At 45.2% G+C, this 18316-nt stretch overlaps 1 pseudogene; it reads right to left on the bottom strand.

Annotated features, from left to right (window-relative positions):
* Positions 1-779: 779 nt before the first annotated feature.
* Positions 780-1882, bottom strand: LOC123483489 (annotated as a pseudogene).
* Positions 1883-18316: the final 16434 nt, after the last annotated feature.

The following is an 18316-nucleotide window of genomic DNA, read 5'->3' as shown; positions in this document are numbered from 1 at the left end:
CCGTTGGGGTCGGGGTTGATTAGGGAGATCACAGCGCCACTTAGGATGTGTGCGCAGGGGGGTCATGAAGAGACTATACAGCTGTATCTGATCGACTCTCCTGCGTACCCAGTGGTGCTGGGAATTCCCTGGTTAAGCACCCATAACCCTGCTATTTCGTGGCAACATTCGGCCCTCCACTTCTCCCGCCTCCTCAAGCTTCTTTTTTGTGAAGAAGAAAGATGGAGGGTTGCGCCCGTGCATTGATTACCGTGGTCTCAATCAGATTACTGTGAAGTACAGTTATCCACTCCCTCTGATTGCGACCATGACGGAGTCATTGCATGGAGCGCGGTTTTTCACAAAATTGGATCTCAGGAGCGCGTATAACTTGGTGCGCATTAGGGAGGGCGATGAATGGAAGACAGCGTTTAGTACCACGTCAGGTCATTTCGAGTATCTTGTCATGCCATATGGGTTGATGAATGCTCCATCAGTCTTCCAATCCTTCGTAGATGACATTTTCCGGGATATGCAGGGACAAGGGGTGGTCGTGTACATTGATGATATTCTGGTGTACTCGTCTACCCATTTTTACATTTACATTTTAGTCATTTAGCAGACGCTCTTAACCAGAGCGACTTACAGGAGCAATTAGGGTTAAGTGCCTTGCTCAAGGGCACATTAACGTCATTTAGCAGACGCTCTTAGCCAGAGCGACTCACAAATTGGTGCGTTCACCCTATAGCCAGTGGGATAACCACTTTACAATTTGGGGGGGTTAGAAGGAATACTTTATCCTATCCCAGGTATTCCTTAAAGAGGTGGGGTTTCAAATGTCTCTGGAAGGTGGTGAGTGACTCCGCTGTCCTGGCGTCGTGAGGGAGCTTGTTCCACCATTGGGGTGCCAGAGCAGCGAACAGTTTTGACTGGGCTGAGCGGGAGCTATGCTTCCGCAGAGGAAGGGAGCCAGCAGGCCAGAGGTGGATGAACGCAATGTCCTCGTTTGGGTGTAGGGACTGATCAGAGCCTGAAGGTACAGAGGTGCCGTTCCCCTCACTGCTCCATAGGCAAGCACCATGGTCTTGTAGCGGATGCGAGCTTCAACTGGAAGCCAGTGGAGTGTGCGGAGGAGGGGGGGTGACGTGAGAGAACTTGGGAAGGTTGAACACCAGACGGGCTGCGGCATTCTGGATGAGTTGTAGGGGTTTAATGGCACAGGCAGGGAGCCCAGCCAACAGCGAGTTGCAGTAGTCCAGACGGGAGATGACAAGTGCCTGGACCAGGACCTGCGCCGCTTCCTGTGTAAGGCAGGGTCGCACTCTCCGAATGTTGTAGAGCATGAACCTGCAGGAGCGGGTCACCGCCTTGATGTTGGCGGAGAACGACAGGGTGTTGTCCAGGGTCACGCCTAGGCTCTTCGCACTCTGGGAGGAGGACACAGCGGAGTTGTCAACCGTGATGGCGAGATCATGGAGCGGGCAGTCCTTCCCCGGGAGGAAGAGCAGCTCCGTCTTGCCAGGGTTCAGCTTGAGGTGGTGATCCGTCGTCCATACTGATATGTCTGCCAGACATGCAGAGATGCGATTCGCCACCTGGTTATCAGAAGGGGAAAGGAGAAGATTAGTTGTGTATCGTCAGCGTAGCAATGATAGGAAAGGCCATGTGAGGATATGACAGAGCCAAGTGACTTGGTGTATAGGGAGAAAAGGAGAGGGCCCAGAACCGATCCCTGGGGGACACCAGTGGTGAGAGCACGTGGTGCGGAGACAGCTTCCCGCCACGCCACTTGGTAGGAGCGACCGGTCAGGTAGGACGCAATCCAGGAGTGAGCCGCGCCGGAGATGCCCATCTCGGAGAGGGTGGAGAGGAGGATCTGATGGTTCACAGTATCAAAGGCAGCAGACAGGTCTAGAAGGACAAGAGCAGAGGAGAGAGAGTTAGCTTTAGCAGTGCGGAGAGTCTCCGTGACACAGAGAAGAGCAGTCTCAGTTGAATGACCAGTCCTGAAACCTGATTGGTTTGGATCAAGAAGGTCATTCTGAGAGAGATAGCAAGAGAGTTGGCTAAAGACGGCACGCTCAATAGTTTTGGAAAGAAAAGAAAGAAGGGATACTGGTCTGTAGTTGTTGACATCAGTGGGGTCGAGTGTTGGTTTTTTGAGAAGGGGAGTAACTCTCGCTCTCTTGAAGACGGAAGGGACATGGCCAGCGGTCAAGGATGAGTTGATCAGCGAGGTGAGGTAGGGGAGAAGGTCACCGGAGATGGTCTGGAGAAGGGAGGAGGGATGGGGTCAAGCGGGCAGGTTGTTGGGCGGCCTGCAGTCACAAGTCGCAGGATTTTATCTGGAGAGAGAAGGGAGAAAGAAGTCAAAGCATAGGGTAGGGCAGTGTGAGCAGGACCAGCAGTGTCATTAGACTTAACAAACGAGGATCGGATGTCGTCAACCTTCTTTTCAAAGTGGTTGACGAAGTCATCCACAGAGAGAGAGGAGGGGGGGAGGATTCAGGAGGGAGGAAAATGTGGCAAAGAGCTTCCTAGGGTTAGAGGCAGATGCTTGGAATTTAGAGTGGTAGAAGGTGGCCTTAGCAGCAGAAACAGATGAAGAAAATGTAGAGAGGAGGGAGTGAAAAGATGCCAGGTCGGCAGGGAGTTTAGTTTTCTTCCATTTCCGCTCCGCTGCCCGGAGCTCTGTTCTGTGAGCTCGCAATGAGTCATCAAGCCACGGAGCTGGAGGGAGGACCGAGCCGGCCGGGAGGATAGGGGACACAGAGAGTCAAAGGATGCAGAAAGGGAGGAGAGGAGGGTTGAGGAGGCAGAATCAGGAGATTGGAGGGAGAAGGATTGAGCAGAGGGAAGAGATGATAGGATGGAAGAGGAGAGAGTAGTGGGAGAGAGAGAGCGAAGGTTGCGGCGGCGCATTACCATCTGTGTAGGGGCAGAGTGAGTAGTGTGGGAGGAGAGTGAGAGAGAAAAGGAAACAAAGTAGTGGTCGGAGACATGGAGGGGAGTTGCAGTGAGATTAGTAGAGGAGCAGCATCTAGTGAAGATGAGGTCAAGCGTATTGCCTGCCTTGTGAGTAGGGGGGACGGTGAGAGGGTGAGGTCAAAAGAGGAGAGGAGTGGAAAGAAGGAGGCAGAGAGAAATGAGTCAAATGTGGACATAGGGAGGTTGAAATCCCCCAAAACTGTGAGGGGTGAGCCATCCTCAGGGAAGGAACTTATCAAGGCGTCAAGCTCATTGATGAACTCTCCAAGGGAACCTGGAGGGCGATAGATGACAAGGATATTAAGCTTAAATGGGCTAGTGACTGTGACAGCATGGAATTCAAATGAGGAGATAGACAGATGGGTTAGGGGAAAAAATTGAGAATGTCCACTTGGGAGAGATGAGGATTCCTGTACCACCACCCCTCTGACCAGATGCTCTCGGGGTATGCGAGAACACATGGTCAGACGAGGAGAGAGCAGTAGGAGTAGCGGTGTTTTCAGTGGTGATCCATGTTTCCGTCAGCGCCAGGAAGCCGAGGGACTGGAGGTTGGCATAGGCTGGGATGAAGTCAGCTTTGTTGGCAGCAGAACGGCAGTTCCAGAGGCTGCCTGCGACCTGGAACTCCACGTGGGTGGTGCGTGCAGGGACCACCAGGTTGGAGAGGCAGCAGCCACGCGGTGTGGTGCGTTTGTGTAGCCTGTGCAGAGAGGAGAGAACAGGGATAGGCAGAGGCATAGTTGACAGGCTGTAGCAAATGGCTACAAAAATGCAGAGGAGATCGGAATGAAATGGACTAAGCATCTGGGAGCGGAGAGAGCAGGGCCTCCCTCACCAAAAACTTCTACCTCAGAAACTAAAATTGTTTCACTGAACCACCCGAACAAAAACTCTCCCAACTTCCGCCTTTGGAAATCAGAATTGTTGTGAACCACAGCGGTTCAATGTTTAAAGGAATAGACTCAACCCACTTTGTTCAGCTAGCCAACTATGACACCATAGCCAACTAGCAGACTAGCATCCAATAACAATAACACACCGTTTAGCACCAACACTTGGTCACAACAAACCACCAATAATGTGATAACACACTAAACAGATCATTCGTGTCTGTGTCAAGTTCCTTTCATGACGCAGCAATGATTAGACGTTGGCTAGCTAGGACAAGTATATTGTGGTTAGCTACTACAGTACAGCCAGCTGGTCATGTTGGGTAGCTAGCAATGGCCACTGTGTTGACTCTGTTTGAAGAACGGCTAGCTAGCTAGCTTCGTGCTACAGCCGGGCACGGCCGAGGACACTGCCAAGACACAGTAACTACCCACAACAACCCACGAAGCCTAGCTATGACGCCGTAGCCAACCTGCAAGCTAGCATCCATTAACACACAACTTAGCATCAACACCTGGCCACAACAAACTGCCAAGAGTGTGTCAGCACACCAAACAGACAATTCAAGTCCGTGTCGAGTTCCCTTCACAACGCAGCAAAAATAAAATAAAAAATTAAACGTTGGAACCAGCTCTCCAGCGTTGCTAATCGATTACCAGTAGCTACCCGCTAGCTAGCTAGCCTCGTGCCTCGATACTAACCTACAACTACCCAAGGAAACCTACAATAACAACAACACCAACCTACAATAAATACAATACCTAACTACAGCTAACTACCTACCTACGATCTAATACATGGTTAAGCAAAAGTTAAACGTTGGCTAGGACTACATTACCATTGGAACCAGCTCTCCAGCGTTGCTAATCGTTACCTGTAGCTACCCGCTAGCTAGCTAGCCTCGTGCCTCGATACCAACCCACAATTACCCACGGAAACCTACAATAACAACAATACTAACCTACAGTAAATACAATACCTAACTACAGCTAACTACCTACCTACGATCTAATACATGGTTAAGCAAAAGTTAAACGTTGGCTAGGACTACATTACCATTGGAACCAGCTCTCCAGCGTTGCTAATCGTTACCAGTAGCTACCCGCTAGCTAGCTAGCCTCGTGCCTCGATACTAACCCACAATACCTATAGTAAATACAATACCTAACTACAGCTAACTACCTACCTACGATCTAATACATGGTTAAGCAAAAGTTAAACGTTGGCTAGGACTACATTACCATTGGAACCAGCTCTCCAGCGTTGCTAATCGTTACCAGTAGCTACCCGCTAGCTAGCTAGCCTCGTGCCTCGATACTAACCCACAATTACCCACGGAAACCTACAATAACAACAATACTAACCTACAATAAATACAATACTTAACTACAGCTAACTACCTACCTACGATCTAACACATGGTTAAGCTTTACTCAACACTACATGTAGCTTACCTCCTGCTTACCTCCAGCCAGAGAAAAACACCAGCCGAGCCGAGCATGTAACCCTGGTGCGTCGTGTATTGAGGAGGCTGTTGGAGCACGACCTATATGTCAAGGCAGAGAAATGTCTGTTTTTCCAGGAGTCGGTCTCCTTTTTGGGTTATCGGTTGTCCGCGTCAGGGGTGAGAATGGAGGTGGATCGTGTGTCCGCTGTGCGTAATTGGCAAACCCCAACCACTGTAAAAGAGGTGCAGCAGTTCTTGGGCTTTGCGAATTACTACCGGAGGTTTATCCGGGGTTTTGGACAGGTGGCAGCTCCCATCACGTCCCTTCTGAAAGGGGGTCCGGTGCGCCTGCAGTGGTCAGCTGAGGCGGACAGGGCCTTTGGGAGACTGAAGGACCTGTTTACGTCGGCTCCGGGTGCTGGCGCATCCGGATCCCGCATTACCCTTTCAGGTCGAGGTGGACGCGTCTGAGGCAGGTATAGGGGCCGTTCTCTCTCAACGGTCCGGCACGCCACCTAAACTCCGCCCCTGTGTTTTTACTCTAAAAAGCTCAGCCCGGCGGAGCGTAACTATGACGTTGGGGACAGGGAGCTGTTAGCTGTAGTTCAAGCCCTTAAGGTGTGGAGGCATTGGCTTGAGGGGGCTCAACACCCTTTCCTCATTTTGACTGACCATCGGAACCTGGAGTACATCCGGGCAGCGAGGAGACTGAACCCTCGCCAGGCTCGATGGAGTATGTTTCTCACCAGGTTCGTATATAAAATCACGTACATCCCTGGGTCCCAGAATGGTAAGGCAGATGCGCTGTCCGCGGTATGACACGGAGGAGAGGTCCGTTGAGCCTACTCCCATACTACCGGAGTCTTGCCTTGTGGCACCGGTGGTGTGGGAGGTCGATGCCGAAATCGAGCGAGCGTTGCGTACCGACCCCAGCCCTCCACAGTGTCCTGAGGGTCGGAAGTACGTTCCGCTCGAGATTCGGGATCGACTCATTTACTGGGCTCACACGTCACCCTCCTCTGGACATCCGGGTATTGGCCGGACAGTGCATTGCCTTAGCACTAAATACTGGTGGCCTACTTTGGCTAGGGATGTGAGGGTTTATGTCTCCTCCTGCTCGGTGTGCGCCCAGTGTAAGGCGCCCCGTCATCTGCCCAGGGGTAAGTTACAACCCCTGCCCGTTCCACAACGACCATGGTCCCACCTCTCGGTGGATTTTCTGACAGACCTTCCCCTCTCTCAGGGGAATACCACCATCCTGGTCATTGTGGACCGGTTCTCTAAGGCCTGTCGTCTTCTCCCTATGTCGGGTCTTCCTACTGCCCTACAGACCGCTGAGGCCCTATTTACCCACGTCTTCCGGCATTACGGGGTGCCCGAGGATATAGTGTCTGATCGAGGCCCCCAGTTTACCTCCCGTGTTTGGAGAGCGTTCATGGAGCGTTTGGGGGTCTCGGTTAGCCTTACCTCAGGGTACCACCCGGAGAGTAACGGGCAGGTAGAACGTGTCAACCAGGATGTGGGTAGGTTTCTGAGGTCGTATTGCCAGGACCGGCCTGAGGAGTGGGCACGGTACATTCCCTGGGCCGAGATGGCCCAGAACTCTCTCCGCCACTCCTCTACCAACCTAACCCCCCTTCCAATGTGTATTAGGTTACCAGCCGGTTCTGGCACCGTGGCAGCAGAGCCAGATCGAGGCCCCTGCGGTGGATGATTGGATGAGGCGCTCGGAAGAGACGTGGAACGCTGCCCACGTCCACCTGCAGCGGGCCGTCCTTCGTCACAAGGCGAGCGCCGATCTCCACCGCAGTGAGGGGCCGGTGTACGCACCCGGAGATCGAGTCTGGCTCTCTACCAGACACCTACCCCTCCGCCTGCCCTGCCGGAAGCTGGGTCGGCGGTTTGTGGGCCCCTTTAAAGTCCTGAGAAGATTGAACGAGGTGTGTTATAGGTTACATCTACCTGTTGAGTATAAGAATATTAACCCCTCGTTCCATGTGTCTCTTCTCAGGCCGGTGGTAGCTGGTCCACTCCAGGACAATGAGATAGGAGAGACTCCTCCGCCCCCACTGGACATCGAGGGGGCTCCGGCGTACACCGTTCGGTCCATCTTGGACTCCAGACGCCGGATGGGGGTCTCCAGTATCTCGTGGAGTGGGAGGGGTACGGCCCGGAGGGAGCGGTGCTGGGTGCCGCGGGAGGGACATCCTAGACCCATCTCTCCTGTCGGAGTTCCACCGGGACCATCCCGCGCGCCCTGCTCCGCGTCCTCCTGGTCGTCCCCGAGGCCGGGGTCGGCGCACGGCTGGAGCCGCGCGTCAAGGGGGGGGTACTGTCACGGTTTCGGCCGAGGCTGCTCCTCCTCCTGGTTCGGGCAGGCTTCGGCGGTCGTCGTCCCCGGAGTACTAGCTGCCACCGATCTATGTTTCATGTTCGTTTGGTTTTGTCTTGATGTTGTACACCTGTGTCTTGTTAGTCCTCGTTAGTGTCCTATTTAGTTCTCGTTGGTTGTGTTTGTCTTTGTGTGTGATTGCTCTTCTGTTTTCGTGTTGGAGCTACGTACTTCCCTCCAGTGTTTTGGAGAGGTTTTTCGCACATGTTAGTGCGCCGTTTATTTGACGCCTGTGTGCGCCGTGATTTCGCCTTCGGGCTTATTGTGCTTATTTCTCTACGTGAATATTGCACTAAAGTCTTTTGGACTGAGCCTCTGCGTCCTGCGCTTGATTCATGCACCACACCCACCTTCAGCACCCCTGACAGGCGGATTGCAGAGGTCTTGAAAAAGAAGGGTCAACACTGCAAATATTGACTCTTTGCATAAACTTAATGTAATTGTCAATAAAAGCCTTTGACACTTATGGAATGCTTGTAATTATACTTCAGTATACCATAGTAATCTGACAAAAATATCTAAAAATACTGAAGCATCAAACTTTGAAGACCATTACTTGTCATTCTCAAAACTTTTGACCACGACTGTACATCTGTCATACCCTATCATAACCCATCTATCATGTCGATCTCATGGGTTGTAAGTCTGTGCATCTGAAGGTCTGTCTATGAGAGTGGTTACATTTCCTGACAATGTTGTTCCAAGCCAAGTGGCAGGGCTGCCGTAGGACTGAAACACACTAGTGATTGTAGCTTTAATATTTGTGGAAATTATCCAAAATTGGTGGACAATGAAAGCATGACATAAACAGTGACGTGTATTCATGGATGCCAAGGGAAGCCAGGCTTCCCCAAATAAAATAAAATAATGTATCTTTCGTCTCTCTCTCTCTGTGTTTTCACAATCTTCCGTCAAGGCCCGGAAAATATTTGAAGGCCCGGAAGTAAAGTTTACCTTAAATGGCTAACAACATTTTGTACTGACAGACTAGTGTCCTCTGAAGCAAAGAAATTGAGGAGTTCTTCTCAGTAAAAATACAATATTCTCCTGAATTCGAGAATGTATTACTTAGATATAAAGAATGCTGATGTTCCTTGTAATTTTAGCAATTACAATGCCCAACAACCTTGACAATTCTAAACCTCCTCAAAGGATTAAAAGCACAAAGCACTAACAACACAGTCAGTCAGTCCATCAGCCAGTCCATCATTCCATCCTTTCTCTGTTGTTATCAGAGGAGGTGGTAGTATGTTTATAGGAGTGGCAGCCATGTAATGTGTATCTAATGTGTTTATGGTGAAATTGCCAATGTTATCCTGTATGTAGTATGGATGAGTGCAACACCTTTATTTATTACTTGCATTACCTGCATTGTCTTCCAACAGGTGACGTCATTCTAACGTTGGGCTGGTTAAAATAAAAAGCAGGTGCTCCAGATGTACCATATTGATTACTTTCAATACGTTTGAATTTATTGGCTAGATTTCTTTGAATGAGCTGGATGAATCATCACAGCTGAGGTTTCATGGGTGAGTTTTCATGTGTGAGGTTTCATGGGTTAGGTTTCTAGTAGAGTATTGCAACACAGCGACTAATTTTAGACATTCACAATCAATCTAAGAGGTGCGTTGGTATCTGGTGGAGGATAACGGATGGATGGATGGGTGAAAGGAGGCATGTGATATCACTGTTGTGATGTGTTCACTTGTCTTGTCCTGTGTGTCATTGTCCTCTTGTCCCACTGGAGTAACGCAGTTTCTCTGGACCACCGCAAGGTAGCAGACTGTATTGCCACCCTTATTTGCTTTATCTTTAACCAAAGCCTAAAGGAGTGTGTGTGTCCACATGCATGGAAGGAAGCTAAAGTAATTCCACTGCCTAAAAAAAGCAAATCACCCATTGCTGGCTCTAACAGCCGCCCAATCAGTTTGCTGCCTGCTCTTAGTAAACTGATGGAGAGAATTGTGTTTGACCAAATGCAATGCTATTTTTCAGAGACCAAGTTAACTACTGACTTTCAGCATGCATATAGAGAAGGGCACTCAACTTGTACTGCACTGACTCAGATGACAGAGGATTTGGTTAAATAAATGGATAATGAGATGATAGTTGGAGCTGTATTGCTAGATTTCAGTGCAGCCTTTGATGTTATTGATCATAACATGTTATTGAAGAAACTCACTTGCTATGGCTTTACATCACCTGCCATCACATGGTTGGAGAGTTATTTATCCAGTAGAACCCAGAAAGTGTTCTTCAATGGAATCTTCTCTAACATCAGATATGGACAATGCGGTGTCCCTCAGGGCAATTGCCTTAGGCTGTGCCTCTTCTCTATTTTTACAAATGTTTTGCCACTGGTCTGACACAAAGCTAGAAAGAAATATGTTTTATTTTTTATGTGGATTATTCCACACTACATGTCAGCACCCAAAGCCAGTGAGCTCACTGAAATTCTAAATAAGGAGTTACAGTCAGTATCAGAATGGCTGATTAATAATAAACTGGTCTTAAATACATCTAAAACTAAAAGCATTGTAACCCTAACCTCAACTGGAGTTGTGTATAAAAGTTGTGACCATTGAGCAAGTCGAGGAAGCTAAACTCTTAGGTATAACATTGCATATTCAATTATCACGGTCAAGTCATATTGACAAAGTTGTTGTGAAGATGAGGAGGGGTACTGTCACGCTCTGACCTATAGAACTCTAGTTAGTTTGGTCAGGGTGTGAATATCATGTGTGTGTTTTCTATGGGGACATTCTATGTTTCTATTTCTATGTTCGGCCGGGTGTGATTCCCAATCAGAGGCAGCTGTCGCTCGTTGTCTCTGATTAGGGATCATACTTAGGCAGCCAGTTTTCCTGCTTGTGTTGTGGGATCTTGTTTGTGTCCGGTGAGTTTGGCTTGTTAGTGTATAGCCTTCCGACGTCACGTTTCGTTGCCTTTTGTATGTTTATTCAGTTTAATAAACATGTATGCATTTCACGCTGCGCCTTGGTCTGACCCGTCTCTCAACACCGTGACAATCATTGTATCAGTGTTTTGTAACTTTGTTTTTTGTGGACCCCAGGAAGAGTAGCTGCTGCTTCTGCAAAAGCTAATGGGGATCCAAATAAATACAAATATAGAACAAGGTCGGAGTTTGCCCCCTCCACCCTTCCTAAAATAAAAAATACAAATCGAATGTGTCAGCCAGATAGCCACTCACAAAGTATAGACTACCAATCGTTGTCCATGGTGCTGAAATTGCAACATGTCTTTGCGGCTGCGTATTAAATCGATAATAGGCTTTCTGGAGTGCCAGGGCATGTACTGTAGCCTACATTTTATCATGTTAAGCCTGACATTTCACTAAGCTTTACGGTGTTGTAATGCTGACTTTTAGACTGCGGCTGGCAGCAATTTAATTCCTTGTTCAGTAATTATCAAACAATGCAGATTGTAAAATAAATGTTCAATGCAACAGCATACTAATCAGCTACCAAAACATAAATAATTACACATCAAATAGCCTAACAATTCTCCTGAAGTATTCCTTGTGACTGTATCTGTCTCTTTTTTTTTTAGTGTTGCTGTGGACACTGGATAATCTGACACACACCTGTTTAACCTCGCTGTGATACTGTAGGCCTACTTATGTTACTTTTCTGAGTCAATTCAGGTAGCATTCAATGTCCTGCTTTTGTGTTAAGCATGGCAGCCAGCATTGTAAATAAAGAGATGTGCAGAAAGATAATCAGCCTCTGGATCCTTTCGATTTAATGTATATTTCATGTCAGCAAGGCCTATCTTTTCAAAGAAATACCATTTAATTAAATTGTTTTGTTTTCACTTATTGTTACCTGCTAAATAACCAACAACCATGGATAACCATGAGGAGAATAAGGTGAGGAAACGGTGCATGTCAGCCAGGCCCATCTTTTTAAAGAAACACAATTTTTGTCAATGCTTTATCCCGTTATTCCAGGATTGAGTTAGCTCACCACACCGGCAATTAAGGAGAATGAGGGCAGTGGCGGTTCTAGACACATTTTACTAGGGGGGCCAAGGAGGGGCCAGTGTTTAATCAGGGGGGCACACATAAAAAAACTGGCAACACATGATATTCAAAGATTATAAACTTTATTTTACTTTAAAATCATATGACATTTATTATAACACGTATTTTGTACAAGAGTGCAGATGCAAGAGAGATAGTGCCATAAAAATGAAAAAAAAAAAAAAAAAAGAAATCAAAAGTACAGGGTACAAATACAGGGTTCATATTCAATGTGAACAAAACTCCAGGATACAACAAAGGGTACAACAATGTGCCATTTCCTATTTATGGAAGCCCCACTACTGTGGACAGTTGATTCCACATTTTGTTTTAAGAAAGAAAACTTTCTGAGTGATTTATAAACAAAACACACTACCCTGTATCCATTTAGGTAAAATAAACCAAATCAGAAAAGAAATTCAATTCAAAGAGGCTTTACTAGCATGACCATATTGACATACAGTATTGCTAAAGCACATAAACAGGGAAACGTGTTACACATTAACATCCAGTAGTCCAATAGGATGCAGACAATAAACATTAAGTTAACATTCATTTAAAAGCAACAATCATGTCAACACAATGTAGCAATATGAACAACACTGATGGATATCAGCAACAACATGAAAACAAGAATATTACAGGTGTCTGTGTGTGTGTGTGTGTGTGTGTCTGTGTCTTTGTGTACTTCACTGTCAGTTGATGAGCAGGTGTACAAAAAAAGGCTTCACAACATATATGGGCAAGTCCATTTAGGACAGCACATTTCCACCATAGTTCACATTAGGAAAAAATGACAGCATGAATGCTCACTAAACAAACATATACTACATATACCTTTTTATACACATTTTTTTTCAGTAATTTTTTAAGAGTGAAAGGGAAGTAAGCAATCGCTCATCATAGGATCATACATATTTCAGTTACAATATTAGTTACAATATTAGTGTTAGTTAGATCATCATGTCAAAGCTGGACCTGCAAAGTCTGAACGACACAAGTGTGCAATGATTGGAGTGATTTTGTTTCTTTTTTTCTTGCTTTGCTTGTTTTCAAAAGGAAAAATCATAGTTGGTAAAAAATAAAATAAACTTTCGTTGAAAGGTATCACACTGTATAATTTACAAATATCTAAAGAGGTTTAGTGGATGCCATAAAACATCTGTGGAGCTTGAAGATTTGTAGTACATAGATGTTTGGCAGAGATAATTCAAAAGAATAAAATCATAAACTCTATCTAACTTTTTTGTTTGCTGGGGCAAAAAATGACTTTATGTCCCTTCCTCGTTTCATGATAACTATTAGAAGAAGAAAAAACGTAGGGGTATGCATTACATTTTGTTACCTAACCATCCCTCCCTACTTAACACTGGCAGATAACCTGTTGATTACTTTACTAAAAATGTATTTGTTATCGCGATGCAACAGCCAAGACGGATGAAGTTACGTGGTTAACATCACAACATTGTGTAGACCTAGCAAGGATAGCCTACTAACATTTGGATATTTGCTTCTGCTTCGATGAGTTTGCTTAGATATGATTACATTTCTAAACAAATCGAGACCAGACATTTAAAAACTTGATTTGATTTATGTGTGAGGAACAAAAGGAACATGTAGGCTATGTGCAAGAACAACAAGTCACTTATGATATTAAATCGTTTTGCTTACCTTCGACCTTCGGGTGCGCCACTCTAATTTACCCGTGTAGAACGTTGCCGTGTAGAGCGTTGCATTAGTTCCGCTTTTGGCGCTCGCGTGTAAAATAGTTATAAATTCATAATTTTTTATTTGGTCAGCACGGGGGGGCCACAGGGGTGGCCAGGGACATTTCCAGGGAGGCACGGGCCTCCCCCGGCCTCCGTGTAAAACCGCCACTGAATGAGGGGCTCAATTAAAGATGTTGCAGAACTGCTTAGTCTATTTGAAGCACCACTCCCTTCTGCCCAGTTCCCCTGATATTGCTACGGCAATCAAACTGTTTTTAATAATCCCTGTAACGGTCGGTTCTGCTGAGAGATCGTTTTCTAAACTAAAACTAATAAAGAACTATAGGAAGCATTAGGCTCTCGGTCTGATATAATCCACTCATTGCACTGGCGCCGTCGTAGCCTTGACAACGTCACTTTTATTGTAAATAAGAATAGAATATGTTCAGGGCCTAAAATTAACAGCCGCCCCCTGCCAAATGCGGGTAGATTTCGGCATTGGCAGGTAAGATGTCTATTTCACTAGGGTAAGATGTCTATTTCACTAGCCACGTTGCGGGTGGTCAGGGCTACACAGGGCAAGCATTTCATTCGCGTTTGTGAATAAAAATGGTCAAGTATGAACACATTTATAGTAATTTAAATGCTGCTGTAGCTGTTTCAAAGTATTTCTGCCGTTTTGTTTCATAGCTGGTAAATAATCTCACAATGTCAAAGAACTACGAATCCGATATAGCCTATCCCACTTCGCGCTGCAACACTGCCTTGCTGGGGGCTGTGTGCATGTGAAGATCTGAGTGAAAGATTCATTTTAAGAAGCGCTGTGCACAGGCATAAAAGTTGTTCCAATTTACTTGAAACTAAAGTCTACTTTAGTGAGAGTTTGTCCTTGTGTTTTTTTTTGCTTTTACACATTGTTTTGTTCACAAGCTAGGTTGTTTTTCAATGTTTGAGTTTCAACTGATAGGGAAGTGCAGACAACGCTGCTACTAGTCAGACCACGGTTGCCAGGTCTAGCATACATTTCTAGCCCAATGACAAGTCAAAACCCGCGCACAAGGCCTGAAAACTAGCCCAAAATGTGTTTTACGCAGGAAGAGAGGAGTTGCCACATATAGCCAATAAACGCTCTTTCCATAACGTTATTGAGCGAATTAAAAAGGAATCTCGACTTAATTTCTAACGACCTAAGAAGCAAAATTCGGTTTTCCATCAAAATTATTATTATTGCGAGCTAATGTGACTAATAAAGGAATTTGAATATGTCGCAAGAGAAAACGTAATTCTCCCTTATTAAACTTCAAAAAACGAATAATAATATGCCATTTAGCAAACGCTTTTATCCAAAGCGATTTACAGTCATGTGTGCATACATTTTTACGTATGGGTGGTCCCGGGGATCGAACCCCACTACCCTGGCGTTACAAGCGCCTTGCTATACCAATTGAGCTACAGAGGACCACATGTTAGGCTCTTTCTGGCAATTGTGCCATTATTATGTGCCAGATGTTAAGACTACAACCCGTTATAGATGGCCTATTTGGGAGTTTGACTTGTCATTTCAATAGGTATTGGCTAGGCCTACTGACTCAAACCTGGGTTTATGATTGTAAATCAACTTTGCCATGGTTTGGTTAGCTAGATCCAGGTAGCCTATAGCCCCTGATAGGCCTACATCTCATTTCAGATAGCCTACACAGTAGCCTAGGCAAAATGTAAAATGAAGGATTTAGCAGCTTGCTTAGTTATTTCAAATTGACAGACTAATTTATTCAACATGAATAGTGAGGCGATTTCGTGGTAAGAAGTGCTTGTGTTGCCCAATAGCCTGCTGGAATAGGCTACTGAGTATGGGGTCGTAATCATTTTTTAAAACCTGTAGCCTAATCTGACTGACTGTTACCTTCAATCTAATGCATTCTAACAACAGCTGATCTGCAATTGCGATAGAACTGTGACCATGATCACAACTGATAACTTCCAATTTCATTAACTAAACATGCCCATTAATAATTGCATAATAACACAAGGCTACAACAACAATAAATTGAAGTTATAGGCTATTTATTAAATCCGTTTGCCAACTCCAGCTAGGCAACACAAGTGACAAATTGATTTGCAATGACTCCAGTGATATCTTCATTTCAACATATTTATTGTATACAATTGTGGAAATTCGCAAGAGAAGAGTTCCATAACTTTCATTTCAAATTTCCACTCGTGCAGCGCTGGACCAAAGAACTGAGCATGCGTAAAACCATTCGCTTGATATGGTTTTCCATAAGCAAAGTCGACATTAGAATGCAGTTTAAACCACCTCCGAGTGAATTTATCTAATGGGCTCTAGAGCGCCTAAAGTCGTTTTCCTGCGCTTTGTCACCGTTATTTCTTGATGCGCATCAGTTCTAGCGCGTTAATATGTTTTATGGAAAAAGGGTTGGAAATAGGTGTCTCCATAATTACAATCTAAATTGCCTAACTACAAGTGACTCAGCTGGCTGCTGCAGCGCTCAGTCTCAACACATACACACGCCTCCGGACCTCCCCCTCCCCACAACTCAATCTGTCACTCACTCACTCAGAAACAGGCTGCCTCACTGCCTGATAGTCAGCAGCAGGTCACAGTGAAATATATATTTTTAAGAAATTGCCATGGCAGCCGCTGTGTAATTTAGAAATAGCCCAAAATCCCGCAACCCGCGACCAATACATTTTCACCCACGACATCGTTTTCAGAGTAACCCAATATTCCGTAAATTGCTAACATGGCAACCCTGAGTCAGACTCAATCTCACAGGCACAAACATGACTCGAGTCACGTTACCACGGTAACCTCTCGCCCTTAAAGGTGCAGGTGAAAATGTTTGTCTGTGATATTTTGGTTAAAAGACTCAGGTCACAAAAAATGAAATGAAATTAAACAATATACCACATTACTTCTTACTAGTAATAAATGTATTGTTCAAGAAATATTACAGAGCATGTTCATCCATTTTTGTGTTTTATTGGTGTAATTTTAGCTGGGAAAAAGTATTTTGCCTGGTACAAATCTGAGTGGCTGGTAGATTTTAGGCCCGGTATATGTTTCTAAAAACTTCTACATGAATGTGGATGCTACCACAATTATGGATAATCCTGAATGAATTGTGAATAATGATGAGTGAGAAAGTTATAGACGCACAAATATCATACACCCCAAAAAACCTGAGAGGTTAGCATGTCTTGGGGGTATGATATTTGTGCATCTGTAACTTTCTCACTCATGGGGGGCATGTGGTTGTCATGAATCCCGCTTCCTGAGTCTGTTTCTGCCTGTGTTGCCTGTTTTCTGTCCTGGAGTCTGTTTCCTGAGGTTCCTGAACGCACCCTGTCTGGTTGCCGGGTGACGAAGCTAGGCGGGAGATCTCTCTATTACCCGCACCTGCATCTCATCAGCTATCTGCACACCTGGTCCTGATCATCACCTCTCCACTTCATAAGCTCTGACCTGACATCCATTCCCTGCCGGATCGTTAGCCATGAACAGTATGTTGTGTCAGTGTATCAGCCTCAAAGTTACTAGAGTTAGTTTTGTTGTTTTGTACTTTTTGCTTGCTGTGTATTTACCTTCGTTTACTCTGTCTACAGTCATTCTCCCGGAACATTCACCCCACCCCTGCCTGGTCGTCTGTGACATCATTGGATCTGCCTATTCACTCCCACCAACTCACCTCCGCTGCCTGCTCCGTCTCCTGGATTATTCTGCTTCCACATTTGAATCTGTAAATAAATACTCACCTTCGTTCTACTCACCTTGTCCTGGTCTGCTTCTGGGTTCTGCTTTAGAGAATCGTGACAGTGGGCATGTTTTCAATACATACTCTTTTTGTCGTACAGTATTCCATAAGGCATCCAGACCTTATGAAAGTTGCAAAGTATACCTTTAATTTAGTAATAAATCAAATCTAGTGATACATAACTTAACATGTCTGCCACCCATTGTGACATTGTGGGAGGATAACCAACCTTCCAATTAATGGCAAAGCATTTCTTAGCTGCTATAAATGCTAGGTTACACAGTTTCTTCTGATAACAGTCTCCAGTATCAGCATTTCCAAGCAAACAAAAACAGGGAGAAGGGAGAATCTGTAGACATGTTGAGATAAAATAACATACTTTTTTCCAGAATTCAGCCAGCCTTCACAAGAGCATAACATATTGAAATATGCCCCCTTTTGTGTTTTACACCTCCAGCAGAGGAACTACCTTTCTGAATGCATGATATTCAGTTTCACTAGCATATAGTACGTTCTATGGATGGTCTTCAACTGAAGTAATTTATGTCTGAGATTATATGAACATGACTGGGCATTCAAACATATCGGTATCCATTCATCATCAGTATATATATATATTTCCTGATCTTTCTTATATCTCCTAGATATAGGACAGACACTTCAAAACCTTATTCCTTACAATTCATTTTTTGACTATTTTTTGCCCCCTATGTCTTAGACTCTAGAGAACTAATACTCACAATCATATCTAAAATAATTTCTACAACAACAACACTGATTCTAATTAAAGCAGTCTGAAGTCAGGTCTTCCTGTAGGGGAGTAGATCTTCTTTGGATGGGAGGGGCCACAGTTGAAAATGCTGCTCCACAACTATTTTACTTTCACTTACTAGTTTTGTCATTGTAGAATGTCTGTGGAGAAGGTATGTAAACTATTCTTTATCTTTAGACTTTTTATTTAATATTTGTTGGGAATCAGTAGGACAATTATGTTTATCATAAACAATCAAATATGTTTTAAACAATTAATTGTAGGCATTAGTCCCCTAGTCCCATATGTGACAACTATAATATGTTCACTATACGTAGAGT

Source organism: Coregonus clupeaformis, unplaced genomic scaffold (genome assembly GCF_020615455.1).
Source record: "Coregonus clupeaformis isolate EN_2021a unplaced genomic scaffold, ASM2061545v1 scaf0137, whole genome shotgun sequence".
NCBI classification, from domain to species: domain Eukaryota; kingdom Metazoa; phylum Chordata; class Actinopteri; order Salmoniformes; family Salmonidae; genus Coregonus; species Coregonus clupeaformis.
The sequence above is the reverse complement of the archived record's forward strand: the minus strand, read 5'-3'. Positions and strand labels throughout refer to the sequence as shown.